At 40.9% G+C, this 12,243-nt stretch overlaps 1 protein-coding gene across 8 annotated transcripts in view; it reads left to right on the top strand.

Annotated features, from left to right (window-relative positions):
• LOC124061581 (zinc finger protein 469) overlaps positions 1 to 12,243 on the top strand; it is a 174,201-nt gene that overhangs the window by 6,894 nt on the left and 155,064 nt on the right. For 4 of the 8 annotated variants that reach the window (XM_046393546.1, XM_046393541.1, XM_046393543.1 and 1 more), the window contains one exon: positions 7,824 to 7,933. The exons of the other annotated variants lie outside the window; for them this stretch is intronic. The gene's annotated coding sequence lies outside the window, so the exon portion shown is untranslated. The remainder of the gene's footprint in view (positions 1 to 7,823; positions 7,934 to 12,243) is intronic. 8 annotated transcript variants of the gene reach the window in all.

The following is a 12,243-nucleotide window of genomic DNA, read 5'->3' as shown; positions in this document are numbered from 1 at the left end:
ATCATGGGAATGATATTCGATTTTAATGCCTGCCTACACAGGATATTTAGTTTTCTCTAGCTCTTGTTTTGTTTAGTTTATTTATTTGGTTTGCTTTGTTTTGGTTTTTTGTCTACCATGGAATCTATTCAAATAGTTATGCATTTAGCTACTCTACTTTACCATTAACATGAGTCACAAAAAGGATTTTAGACATAAAGTATCGAAAGTATGATTTGCCCTGTTTGCATGAATGACAGCACTTGCATTTCTGTCCTCAGAGAGGGGGATTTTAATGGCTAATGATTGAAATCTGTCTGCCTCCGATTAAAGCAAGATACCAAAACACAAAATGGTTCCTTTTTTGTTCGCTACATTAATTGCCAAAGTAGAATGGTAGCAGCTTGAGTGCATTACTACTTAATTTTACTTACTCATTTAGGTGTGCATGTGCAACATTTGGCAATAGCTTTAAAAGAATGAATAAGCAAATGCATCCTGGCAGAAAGAGAATATGCCGAGAGGATGCACTGGTTAATTGATACTGCAGCGCCGGGACTGAAATCAGTAATAAACTGTCTTTGTGTCTGTACAGTCACAGTCTGTGGGGAAAGACCTATCAGAGTACGGGATCAGTTTCAGAGAAATCTCTTTTCCTGTCTGCTGTTCCCTGGTGGAGCTTTGTGTGCCAACCTCACTCTCAGTTAGACTTATGGGAAGAGGAGGTGAGGGGTGAAGAAACTGGTGTGTGCATGTGTGTGCAAATAGCAGTGTTAAGTTAGCACAGAGATATTAGTGTGTTAGTTATTTTGCAGCTGATGTTAACAGGTTCACTGCACATTGGTGCCCTTCCAGTTGAAGGGTCTGTAGGACTTGGAGTTGACAGCCTGTACAGCTTTTCAGTGTTGCAGACTTTTATATCCACAAGAACATTTAGGTCAAAAGAAAGGATTGGATGATTCACTACACTGACATTCACACCTATGCCAAGCCTTTGTCCATTATTATTTATTCAGGATCAAATGATTAGTTTTACATCCAGTTTTTTTCTTAAGTCTTTTCTATGTTAATTTGCATCGAGTTGAAAATCCCTTTGGGTTACTGGTATATAAGACTGAGCAATATGTTTTTTGTCCACAAGGTGGTAGACATTCAGCACACATACAGTGTGGTGCTTTTTTCACTGTCAAAGCCTTGGATTAGATTCAGCAAGTGACCGGGGGACACATTTGAATCCTATCTGAATGTGTTTTAGCTGACTGAGTGTCTTGGTGCTTTATTTTGGTTTCGCTCCCGCATAAACGCAGAAGAAATCTCCTCAAAACCCAGATGCAGAGTCATACCCTGACTACCCCAAACCACAATTCAGCACAACACATTGTGACAGGGGGGTCTTGAAACTCAAGAGGACCCAGTCATTACCTGTAAGGACCTGGTTATTATCCCATCAGCTTCAAGTTATTTTGATCATTTCCTCAATAATTTCCCCTCTAAACCTGAAGCAAAAAGACAGCCAGTGCCTCTGATTATATATTCATAAAAATGATGGGAGTAATGAATGTTTTTAAGGCTAGATTGGAAAATAAATGTCACAGTGAGAAGATCACAGCGTGTAACTTCCCACAGCCAAATGCATTTATACTGCATGACCGCAGGAGGGGAAGTTAGGATTAAGCTGGACTTTGACATTGTTACGCAAGCTGAGAGGCTCTCAAATCCTTCATTCATTTCTTTACTTCATTCATTTGGTTCATACAAGCATAATGTCTTTATTACTCGGGTTGACCTCCATCAACTTTTGGCAGGCATTTTTCTTTCTACTTTTGCTCCCCTAACAACCTTGGACACTGTTCAGTTTCTGTCAGCATTATATGTATGCAAGCTATAAAATGGAAATAATGGTAAATATGGTGAAGTAAACATCTTTTAGTTGATGAATGAGTCTTAACAGCATGGGATATTTTGTGAATGTTTCCAGCATCACAAGGCTTCCAATCAGTTTGTGTTTAATGGCTTTCTTAATGGGAGCCATGGTGACGGCACACGCACATGCACGCACACAACCACAACAAAAAAGATTTAATTTACCCTCCATATACACTGCTGCAAGTTAATTTCATACCACTGGGCTGATGATGGATGTTAAAACTTCTTGACCACATGATCCCACTGTTCACATTTATGTGATGTTACATTTTCCAAGAAACTATCAGAAATGTGCTTCACATGCCATGATATGTAATTATAAGTCACACGAAGAGTTTTGGTATGATCTGCTAGGTCAAGTCATTGTTATGTCAAACCTCCTGGGTGTGTGTGTGTCCTATGAGTGCATGACTTTCTTATGTTCTCTGGAACGTGTCTGTAGATTTATGAAGCGCTGCACTTTGTCCTCACTCAGCCTGATATTCACACTCCTGCAACATATTCAAATGCACTGCACAGCTTCTGTCTCTGTCTTTCTCCCAATGGTTATCCCTCGACCAAGATCCCACCACACCACTCCAGCTGTATCTCTGCATTGTGTATGATCCGCAGAACATTTTTGTCTTATTGTTTCTGGAACCACAGTTATTCTATTGTCCCTCTACTGTCAGTTTGTTGTCACACTGTCCAGCTTTGACTCTTTAAGAGAAATTTCTTGGCTTGCATCAGCAAGCATGACTGAAGCTTGTGCTGGGTTGTACAGACAGTATGACTTGACTGTGAGGTCCGACTAAGGGTGTTTCCTGCGGTACATTTAGGTGGGCTGCTTAATCTCTTAGAAAAAAATAAATCTGTAATAAAAAGGCTTCTATTCTCCAATACTATCCTTCACTAGTGCAGTTGAAAATTGATGTTTCTGATGTATTTATGTGTCTGACTTCTAGTGTTACTCTAAAAAGGATCCTCTGTTGTTTCTGAGGTGACTTGCTTTGACCTTTCACTCATGACATCATTTCATCTAGTTTCAAATGATTCACTCGAGGTACTTTGAAAACACACCATGGAATTTCTGCTTCCATTCCACTTCATCACTTCATACCTGTGAACCATTATAGTTGTAAAACTTACATAGCAGTGTGTTTCATACTTGTTTGAGTTTGCATGTTCACTGTAAAGACATGCTTGCATGTTTCTAATAAGCATAATTCATTTTCATGTATGTTTGAACTTGCTGAACTCCATTTATAGATTCAAGCTCCTCTGATTCACACATCAGAAGGTCTTGGAAGGGTGCCATCCCTAATTCACTCAGCTTTTCCATTCATGGTCCCCATTTTAAGCTGCTTTTATATTATGATCTCAGTTAGGTACAAAAACAAACCTTTGTCACGACAACATGTGGGCTTTGATGGACATCTTACCTGTCACAATTGCAGAGCAGTGGAGTGTATATTTTCAGAGATGGGGGCTGTGGTGCACTCCTCTGTCCATGACTATCTGTTGTTTTCCCATCAGTGCAGGATCAACACAGATGACCTGGCATGTATATTTGCATACATGTGCATGTCTGTATATGTTCTCTTCCCCTCAGATAGCTGAGGTCAGGCAGCCGCTGCATCTCCGACCTGACTGCATTTGTTCAAGCACTCACGTTTGCAGCTGCTGTGAGGATCACCAGTGAACACTGGGTGTTGCTTGACCTTGACTGGGGTGTGTTAAACCACTCAGTGTTGTTATTTAAGAGCAAAAGGTGGGGAAAGATATGAGGGAGTGGGGCAGAGTTTAAAGGAAGATACAGGGACAGTGCATGGGAGAGAAAACCAATAGAGAATAGGCAAAGTGATCTGCTGGTCATTTTTTTTATAGAGAGAATGGCCTTTTGTAATGAATGGCTGTCTGAGGACAAAATCTTGGACGTATCTGAAAGCGGACTGCAGAGGGTAGACTGCCGACTATGTTTGTTTTGGAGTGTTAAAGGAACAATACTTTCTCTATTCTCCTGCAAATGGAATTTGGAGTCAGGTTGGTGGCTCAGGAAGATCCAATCATTCCATTGTTATCTGAGAGAATGATGGTGATGTAGTTGTCCTTGAAGACAGAAGGGGGACTGAGTGCACCTGGAAAGCTGCTCATTCCACAGCTACAGTAGTCCAGTGGCTTGCAGCATTTTTAACAAATATTCATGGAGCAATATGACAGGTGGTTATATAAGACGCAGAAGTAGCCACAAGGGATCTATACCTGCCAGTGCAAAAATATTCATGACATAATGCTGAGGGTGGGTGGGTGAGTGCAGCATTTTTGTCACCTGTCAAATATTGGAACAACAATCACTGAAGTAAAAAATTTGAAACACATTCGTGCCAGATTTAATTTGTACATTTGAGAAATGGAAAGAAAAGCGAACAATGCAGATGAAATAGAATTAAACACAGACATTAATACGTGAGAAGGACTACTGTGGACCGAAGGGCTGTGTTTAACTGAAGGACTGTGGGTTGTTTTTTTTTTGTGTGTTTAACTGCTGAGCATTAAGAGTAGATATCCATTTTCCTGTCATTCACAGAAAGACCTGGGCAGCCAGGAGTGAATGTCTTGGTTCATGGTTTTAAGTAATGAGGGGGACTCATGGAAAGTGTCATTTAATTCAGCAGCACATGTGTTCCCTCTCCAGCTGGCTTAAATGTTAATACATATAAATGTCCATGTATGCAGTTAAATAGTGGTATGCCTTTTTAATTACAGTTATTGGTTTTGTTCTTTCCTTTAGTCTTGGGCATGACTCGTGCTCGGACCGTCTGTCACTTTGACTTTATGACTCGTGAGGGAGGCGACTGGTGAAGACCGGGTGTTTTAGGGGGAAAAGGGGAGAGCAGTGATGAGGGAAATCAGCTACACTGGAGCTGGATGCCTTATTCTCTCACAGATGTGGGTTTGGCTGAACAGAGGAAAGCAGTCTGACATTCTGACATCATCTGTTCAGGAAAATGAAGTGTCAACAACAACAAAGTATCTTTTGTTACGATGGGACCCTTCAGATTTATAAACCATCTGTAACATTGTCCCTGTCGAGCCTGCAATCTATCAGCTCATGCCAGTTTTCACTCTTGTTTGATCTTAAAACAGTGACAGCCCCTTATTATTGCTCTTTGGACATGAACGTGCTGCCACATGTTAGAGCACCGATGGGGCTAAAGAGGTCAAACAAAGTCACGTTTGTCATCGAAAACTGAAGTTAATCTTCTCTGTGAACTCTATCTTGTCATAAATTAATAGAATAGTGTCATGTCCCCTGTTATATTTGGCCTAATCATTAAAAATGAGGTCAGAACAGTTGTGTGGCACATGTACTATGCACATTAGCGCGCAAAAATTTAAAGGGAACATTCATCACATTTTATTTGGCTGTCTTGTCAGTGTTGGTGGTAAATGTAGTTAGTTGAAGCAAACGAAGCTGTGCATCCTATGGAGAATGAGAAAGCTGGCTGACTAAGTGAGTAGAACGGCTACTACAAGTAGAACGGCTACTACAATATCCTTGTGCATATTATCTTTTGCACTTTTATGTTGGGATACCATTTTTGCTGTTGGAGTATGTAGTTTACAGTACAAGGCAGTGATAAAAGAACTTTTGTTTTAAACACTCTCCCCTTGCTACTCAGAGGAGCAGACTACAGATCCAAGCTGAAATACTTTGAGTTCTTCCTCGATACAAACTGTAGCACTGTTAGCACAAATCAAATTTCAGCTCTGGTGCCAGAAGAACGAAACATTTTGCAATAGGAGAACTCAGCTTTCTTGATCAATATAGAACACAGTGTGAAATTAATCGCTTCAGTTGTCAACATTTACCATTAACACTGACTGGACATCCATAGAAAGAGGTGAATTTTCCCTTTAAAGACAGTTTCTGTCTCCACACAGAGAGTTAAGCTCACAGACCCAAGTTAAACCCTGCCTTATGAATTCAAACTAGTGTTTTAGTAGTATCATTAAAAAAAGCAAACTGTAAGTATAAGCAGAGGAAGGAACCAAAATACTCATCGTTCAAGGAGCCTAAAGCCTCTGTATATATGTTTGGAAGCAGTTCTGTGCACTGTCCTGGCTCAGCCCAGTGTAATCTGAATCACTGTCAGCTTGGTCTTTGTTGTTGTGGTTGGTGAAAATCAGTGTGGAGAAATCATGGCGAGCAGAGAGATATCCTCAGGGCCCATTCGTTGAGGAAGCAGTGGAGTGCAATCAGTGATATTTAATAGAGCACACATGCACGTGCATATATGTAGGTGTTTACCTTGCACGTGTCTCCCTACTGATGGTGTGTGGAACATCACCAACGATCTTAGGTTTCAAGGCCGACCTAGTTTGGTTTCAAAATACAATGTATGTGTCCTTTGTGAACTTTCTGCTGTGTGTATGTGTGTGTACGTGCACAGTCCCCACATTTGTGTACACAACTGAGGAAGACATATGCTCATGATTGTGTGCTCCATATCTGGTATCAGTAGTTGGTAACACTGACATCAACTACAGAAACAGCCTGTGGCAAAAGATAATAGACTGGATGGAAAATGAAGACCTGTAGAATCAAAGTCAGGGTGTGATTTCATTTGATTTGGATGTTGTTCAGCCCCATTAAATCTGTCACAAATGAAAAATTAGAATTTGTTTTAAAACTGCTGTATCCATTCCAGCGTTCAACTTGTAATCACAGGTAGTATTGTGACATTGTTGGGTTTATGGACTGACTGACTTTTCTTATGAAGGAAACCAATTGACAATTTGTGTAGTATACATCTTTTTGTATTGGACTACAACCCATGTCTGTATTGATTTGAAATAACTAAACTGAACTGAACTAAACTGCTGATTTTCTGAGCTGGATGTTTCATTATGTATATACAGTATTTGAAGGTTTTAATATAGTAAGTATACTCTATAAATGGTGTGCTGTGCTTTGCTCATAAATAAATAATACCACCTTCAGTTCTTTGACATAACAAAACTCTGTGTTAATTTTGCTGAACATTTTCTTTCTCCCTCATTCACATAACTTCATCGTTTGCTCTCGCTTGGCCTGGTGGGTTGGTCAAATGCCTGCATGGTCATTCAGTCAGTCTAACTTGCCCAGATGGTTTTCATGTATGAGAAAGTCAGTTTCATTTTATCAATTTATGAATTTATACACTGCCTCAGTAAAAAAAAGTGGAGGTAATGGAATCATGCTTCTGACAAAGTGTGACGCCTGGCACCCATGACTGTGACACCCATGTCTACGATGCGTGTATGTGTATGTATACAAGTGTGTATCAGAGACAATGGGCTCGTGGTGACACATTTAAACAGACCTGACATTAGCAGTCATCAGAGATGCATCTCTCAGACAAGAGGAACTGTTACTCTTTGAAGATTATGACATGCAGTGTAATAACATGGGACTTTTTCCATGTTGTTATTACAGTTTTGTTTGGAATATCAGGGCTATGCACATGGAAGCTATTACCCTGTGGGCTTAGTTCTTTTCCATTGAGAGAAAGGGGTCTGGAGACCGTCTATGTATTGTGCCCAGGGGCTTATTTTTCCCTGAAGCCCCCAGTCATCTCAGGGGGGGAGGATAGTCTGTTTTCTTTTTGAGGTTAACTGTGAAAAGTGTGAAACCTGGTCCTCGTGAAGTCATGTGTACAGTAGTCTTAAGAAAATATCTCCTGTCCTTTGCATTATTAATGGAATTGAGGTAAGCTGCCAGTCCTTTAACAAGTTACTTCAGCACATAGGGAGTATGTCTAATGCTTTCTGTCACTACCTGTGGATCACACCTTTCCATCCCAAGCTGGGCTACATTTGATATTTACCATGATGGAATATCAGTCATCTCTTGCTTTCCAATTAAGAACCGTCTGTGTTCTTCCTTGCCCATCCAGAAATGACCCACCCAACTCTTCCTGGCAGCTGGAATCAGTGGTCCAGACTCAGTGAGCCTGTAAAGGAGAGGAGAGTCATAGGAAGCCCATCTGGACTCCATCAGGTCTAGGTAAACAGAGCCAGATCCTACATGGAGCAGTCGAGCCAGACCTTGGCTCCCACCCACCTTCACAAAAGACTCAGGCAACGGATCAAGATACAAAATGATAGACACACATTGCCATTAACTCAAACCGTGTGCAAAAATGCAAATTTGCTCAAAGCTTACAGCTTTTTTGCCATCTTAGTTTAGTCCTCCAAAAGAGTAGAGGAGAACAGAGCACCTATAAATCTTCTCCAAGGTCAGGTCAAGTGTTTTTTCTTTCATTTTTTTCTGATCCATTAAAGCTACCTTAATAATGTCTGCTGCTTTACTGGCCTGTATCTATCTATCTGTCTATTTCCACCTGTACCTACCACACACTAGCAGGTGCCATCCCCATTCTGCTTCAAGTCAAAAAATATTGGTTTAAAATAGAATCAGGCCTAGTGAGAGACAACATGAGATGCAATGGTGTTATTGCAAGTTTATTTTTTAACGTTAATTTAATGTGATCTTTGTGCAGTAGCTAAAGATCAGACTAGACAATTTGAAAATTATTTCTTTATTGATTTATTAAAGATTACATGAGATCACATTATTTTGTTCTCTGAAAATATACCATTTAAGAAGAACTTTGCATGCTCTTCCATGACCTCTTAACACCGTCTGTGTGTGTATGATGATTTAATGCTGTTACCTTGGAATTTCTCTATAGGGTGTTTCCACCTGGATTGCCGTGTAGGTTACATTAAGTTGTGAGGTTATGTAAAAAGGACTTTGAAGGAGTAAAACAGCAAGTTTCCACACGTGTTTGGATTGTACCCCCCCTTTCTCTTCCAAGACTGCAGTCACAAAAACAACAGTCCTGTTCCTTCAGCACTTCATCTCCCAGCAGCCAGTCATCATTGTGGATTTCTTCCTGCTTGCATATATCACAGTTGTTCAGCTTTACTTCATGTTTCAGCGTCAACCTTAACCGTTGTGGACCTAACCCGGCTTTGTTGTCACACAATGCAAGGCTGGATTGTTCCACTGGCACATTGTGAACTCTACACTTCATTATTGTAGTGTTTTATTGACTTGAGATGTTTTTCTGTCTTTCAAATGGAGAGATTAAGTGTCCCAGCCTTGTGCTCACTGCACGTTTGATCTTTAGTGCGATGTGGCGATCAGCCTTGGAAAGCGGACCAGTGGCCATAAAGAACCTAACTGCTCTACGTCCTGTTTCTGGAGAGATTTATTGTAATAATCAGGTTGTAAGCGGTCATGGCCAGGGCAGCCACATATGGAAATACGCAATAGTAATAATGATAATAGGTCTCCTTTATAAACACTGACATTTTGCCTAGTCTCTCATTAAAATGAATAGGAACCCCAGTGGCCCATGTTGCAGACATCATCAGCACTAAACAGTTGGAGATGGAAGATGGTTTGGACTATAGAGTCAAAGTTCTCATCTGAAGAACGCTGCTTGTTGGTGAGCTCTTCTATTGGGAGCCTGCTCCCAGACATTGGACACAGTTTTGATTTAGCAGCAGACTGAAGCATAGCTGGCCCCTCCTTGTTCTCCTGCAAAATAGTGTTTTTCAACCTCAAGTCATTGACTGCTTTAATAACTGGAAAGCATAATTACTGCATAACGCTACAAAACTCATTTTATTTGTGTGTCTGAATACGACTATACTGGACTGAAAAGCTTGGTCCATTCCCTGCTATCTGCCTTGACGAGGGACCGTTTCTCCTCTTTCTTCAGGTTTCATGCATTTGAAACTGCCTCTGACTGGTTTCAAACCGGGTGTGAGTGCAGTGGTCACAACCCTGCCACCAGAAAATAATGTCAATATTGGGCAGTTCTGCCAAACCCAGGATTGCATCTGATGTTATTTAAGTTCTTGCTTTCGATGTTATCTCTGCATGACAGCTAATAGCATGGTTAAGGTTTGAGAAATAAACTGTCTAACATATAGTAACGCTTATTTTGGGCCGATTATGTATGCTGGCTATTTATTGTGACAAGATGCAAACTGGTCTCCTGCATGGAAGTTAGATGTGCTACATGCCGATCCACCACACAGACCACCACACCCTCACTGTTCTGCATGGCTACATAAAGAGCACACTGCTTCCTGCATTAGTATTTGCTTGTAATACTTTGCTGACATGTCTTACTTGCTCTGTCTTTACCCATAGCAGGAAAGATCGGCACTGACTTAAAATAAGGCCTATATTTCAGACCTGCCTCCCAATCAAAGGCAGGTTTTTACATTAAAAAAGGAATTCAGAAAGGGTGCTGACAATCTAGATTATCAGTACATGAAAGTTGAAAAGTGTGGAAGAAACAAGGAAGCAGAGAGTGGGTGTCTGTGGATGTATGCATATAACCATGTGTGTGTTTAATTTATCTGTGCTGTGGGGATTCCATTACCTTTTAGCAGTGAGAACATTATGTCGCTTATGAACACCATGTGTCTGCCTTCCCTGTGTACATGGGAAACGCTTATTAGATCTTGCATGTTGAAAATGAAGACTCCACCACATGCAGATATTGTCATTGTTCGAAACTGACCAAAACTGAGTTTGTCTGCTTTCCTCTTCGTGAGCTTGTGAAAGTTCATTCCTGCTGTGGGGCAGTCTGTGCTATACCTGATGCAACCACACACACACACACACACACACACTGCTGGATGTTTTTGGTTTGGTGAGGTTGATTATTGTTTTTTATTAAGAGCAGATGCATTGGCTGCAGATGGGATTGGCCCAGGTTTGAAGTTTGAGGCAGCTTCAAGTAGGATCTGCTTGACTTTGGACACAAAGTAGTATATTTCACATGAGGTTAGCACCTTCAGTTAAACCTACTTTAAAATGTCCTTTAGCCCAATTAGATGATACCATGAGATAGCTTGAAAAATGAAGCAGTAAATTTAACCTTTAAACCGAGTCCTTTTAACCAACATGGACTAAGTGTGTTATCTATAAAGACATATGGATCAATAGGTCAATAATTATCTTGTGATTATGATGCATTTATTACAGAGTAAGAAGTAAGAGAGTTTAAAATTTCAACTTTGTTGATGATTTATATTTAACCCATTTTAAATAATTACTTCTTTCTAGCAGCAGGTAAACCTCTTCTGTATTTGTGAAAAGTGATAAGTGTTTGAAACCCAACCCTTAATTTGAGCACGTAAGTCATCTTAAGTGCACCGTAAGCCTCTGTCCCTCACCACATTCCTGTGCCACCCAGACTCCAAATTACTGTAAACTAAACCAAAGCCACACCATGGCAGCGGAAGGGTGTCAATTTGGACAGGAAAGAATTTATTTGAACGTGACTAGAGTTTCTCTGGTTCAGCTCCCTGGTGGGGCTGTGGGGAGGGTCTGTCTCTGGTTACTCTGTCCCCTGACATGTATGCCACATGCACCCTAAACAATAGCCGATTCATCCATCTCTCTGTTTGTAGCAACAGCCATGGGAGGCTGCCAGGAGTGACAAGAACCTCAATCCTTCCCTGTGTGAGAATATTACATATATACATACAAACATACATACTATCTACTGTCAATAAAATGACAATAAAGTTCTGGTCAGTTCCATGCAGCAGGGTTAGCAGACTTTAAATTGTTGAATCAAATCAAAATTGTAATACAGATACCCTTAGTTGAGGTACAAGTCTGATGCATCATTCATCTCTGATGTGCATTTATATATGAAGATCACCTACAGTCTCCCTCTGAGTACCTGGAGTGACCTTAGCTGGCTGATTTTTTTCAGTCTCAAATATCTGTGTCTCTGCTCTGAGAAATATCTAGAAGGCCCTGCAATGGACCTGTAATCCAAAATGTCACACCCTTCAAATGAGGAAACCAACTAGGTTTGTTTGATTTCTTCTCCACAACTTATTAGCATGACACACATATGTGTGCCCTGAAGTTCTTTTTTACTTAGGTAGCATAGAACAGTAATTGATCCGCAGCATCTTGCAGGGACACATACTGTAGGTTCTGTGAGTGCAGGGGCTGCTGGTTCAGGTCACACGCCAGAATAATAAACCCACAGTGGGGTTATGTGTGTGAACCCTATTGGACAGTCTCCCCTTTTTCTCTATTCTTCCCTCCCCCAATTTTTCCTTCCCAGCCCAGCTGAGTGGAGGTGATGATGACCCCAGGGTTCCCCTGTAGGCCTCTCTTAGTGGTCCCACTCTGAATGGGTATCTGTTCCCTGACATCTTCGTCTCTCATCACCACCCCATCAATCCCGTGCCTCTGTAACCATCCCTGCAGAGACAGGGCTCCACTTTGTCCCAAAACCCACCCCATTTCCCTAGTAGTTCTCCTGC

The sequence above is a fragment of the Scatophagus argus genome, chromosome 7, assembly GCF_020382885.2.
Source record: "Scatophagus argus isolate fScaArg1 chromosome 7, fScaArg1.pri, whole genome shotgun sequence".
NCBI classification, from domain to species: domain Eukaryota; kingdom Metazoa; phylum Chordata; class Actinopteri; family Scatophagidae; genus Scatophagus; species Scatophagus argus.
The sequence above is the reverse complement of the archived record's forward strand: the minus strand, read 5'-3'. Positions and strand labels throughout refer to the sequence as shown.